Source organism: Lactuca serriola, chromosome 3 (assembly GCF_051521515.1).
Source record: "Lactuca serriola cultivar US96UC23 chromosome 3, Lser_US96UC23_V15, whole genome shotgun sequence".
Classification (NCBI taxonomy): domain Eukaryota; kingdom Viridiplantae; phylum Streptophyta; class Magnoliopsida; order Asterales; family Asteraceae; genus Lactuca; species Lactuca serriola.
Genome location: NC_136410.1, coordinates 93,517,150 through 93,520,133, shown reverse-complemented (window position 1 = coordinate 93,520,133; position 2,984 = coordinate 93,517,150).

Below are 2,984 nucleotides of genomic sequence, written 5' to 3'. Positions count from 1 at the left end.
TTCTTCGTATTTAAGTAGACCACAATACAGAGAATTGACCAGATCTATTAATGAAGGTGAAGGTACTGATAAACAAAGTTAAGACTGTCTCATAACTTTGATCCCAAATATTTTTGTTTTTGTTAAATTTGTTCATAGCTTTCCTCTATGCACAAATTTAGGGGGAGAATTAAAAAAAATATTAAAAAAAAAAATCAAACAAAATTAGAAAATTCAAAAATCCAAAAATAGTGTTATTTCCGTTTTATTTCTTTTTCAGAAATTTAAAAAGAAATCCAAAAATGTTTTGTGCTATGTTTTATTTTAGTTTTGTTTTGTCTTGAAAAGTGACTTTAGATGTAGATGAGACTCATGGAGACTGTATCGAGATTTCTGACCCAAGGCTTCATCTGTGAGCATTGAAGAATTCTCATTCGAAGGAGCAAGAAATGAAGATTATTCTTTCAACATTCAATCCTTCAACCCCAAAAGCAAGGTGAATCTGACTTGAAGATTATGTGTCAAGTTGCATTGAAGCCTCCTGAATCAATTTACTGCTATCTTGAACCTGCTGAAGTGATCCAAAAAGATTAGTTCTCTCTGATTTTCTGTTTGAAGATTCTCAAGCTGAAAGCGCAATCTTTCAAGAATCTTATCAAGAAGCCTCCTCACCCAATGTGCGTTTAGAGTCAAATTTTGAAGAAAATGCCAACTGCTTAAGATGAATTCATTCGATGAAGATTCATCAAGTTCATCTTGAAGTTGTGAAGAATTTGAAGATTAATGCTGAAGCAAAGCTCCCGATGAAAATTGACAAGAAAAGCCAACTACTTTTTAGAGGGAGTTTGTTGGGTCAGTTAGAAAAGAAAGCTATAAATCAAGGGGAGATTGTTGGGTCTAAAATTATGGTTTATACTTTTCTTTTCTAGGAAAATGTATTTTTATGTCTAGGACCATAAATAGCTCAGTGTTTATAGCTATATATGTGTTTACGGTTGTGTGTACGGTCGTACACGGGTTTATGGTCGTAAACCCATGTACGACCAATTGTCTAATATATATAGGGTGAGGAGTGCTTGAGAGCAAAAGGCTAGAGAAGGAGAGCATATTGTAGAGACATAAACTAGAGAGAAGAATAATGTGTGTGAGAGAAGCTAATATGTATGGTACATCACTCATATGTTTGAATACATAATAGATTCAAGTTATTCTTCTTCTCCTTCTTCTCTATTTTGATCTTGCATCATTCAATTGATTGGGATTCCACACCATCAATTGGATCTGATCGATACACAAGCATGTTTGGGACTTAAAGTAAAGCATGGAGAAGAGTAAAGGAAATATGAGATGAGATAAATTACGGAGGAAGATTAAAAGATTAAGAGAATAGTAGAGAAGAGTTATAGGTAGAGACACAAATAGAGAACTTGGAAAGTATGCGATGAGCTTGAGAAGAGGATAAGAAAGATGAAGAGTTAGATGATTGGGAAGAATAGTTGTTCATCCTATTAAAGAAGAATAATAGAAGGTGGAGCATGAGAATGAGAGAATAGAACGCTATGTCATGAGAAGAGAGAGAAGAAAGAGATAGTTGTAATGAGATGATTAATATTGGCAATCTATCCCATGAGAAGAAGAGTATAGAATGTAAAGTATGAGATATAAGAGTTAAAGAAATATTACAGTATGAAAGATGGAAAATGGATGAACAAGAAAATAAAAAGAATATAAGTCACTAAACATTGTTTTCTAATGTTCTAGAGTTGTTTCATTTTTTTTAGGTTCATCTAACATCAGTTATGGTACTCGAAGAGAAGCCAGGAGCACAAGGACAAGACAAGGTCGTTATTTTAGTTGTATTTCCTTGTTCATTTATGGTGAAAATTTATTGAAACCCCACGATAAATGCATGTCTGGATATAAAATGTTTTATTTTTATTAGTTAATAGAATTTCGCTAACTTTTAGAAATAAATCTGTTAATCACGTTAGATTAGATGATAAAAAGTGTAAGTTGTTACATTGTAATCTCCTACAAAAGATTTAATCTCTGAAATCTCATGTTCTAGTTGTTGGTAATATTAGAAAAGATGTGGAGGTTTTAGCGCTGAATTCATCCTCGAGGACCCAAGATACATTGAAACCTTCATGATTGTTAGAGTTGGGGTATAGAAAAAAATTGGAAATTATGAGAATTGTGGCTTTCACTTTCAGATTAAAGTATTTGGGTGGTACTCCCAATCTTTAATCAGATAAGACTCAGAATTGAGAGAAAACAGAAGAGAGAATGTTTTGATGTTATGAAGAAGAAGTGTACCAACCACATATTCAGATATGATCATATAATAGAAAACTACCTGACTTAAAACTACCACATGACAATTTTATGTCCTACAACTGTCCACAAACGGTCATAAACAACCTTAAATCTGGTTCTAGAATATGGATCACAAAATCAGATACATGACAGGTTTATGTCCTAAAACCAGCCAGGGGCTCTGCCCCTTGGACCCCGCTCCCAGGGGCGCTGCCCCCGGACCCCCGTCGGTTTAGGGGCTTCGCCCCTAAATAGCAGTATACTTTCAACAAAGACAAAATTAAACAAATGTGCACTCCACACCATACCGATTTGTTCAATAATTGTCAAAGTGACATTGATCAACCAATTAACCCCATTACACTTAAATAACATTAGTGATATAAAATCACCAACAAACCTCCCCCATTTAAGTGTAATCTTGATTCACCTAACATTAAAATCATAACAACAATAAACTGATGTATAAATGAAATATCGTGACGATTGAATTTCACATTAGTATATTACTCATTCCAAATATTCGAATATTAGGGTGTCACTAAGGATTGAACCCTTTCTATTATAAGTGAATACATGAAGATAATGTACACAACAATTTACATTCTCAAAGTTCTAACTTGACACTATATTTTACTAGCTTGTGTCCCATCCTTCAATAAGCATATCGAAGCTGAGTCCTAACTTCT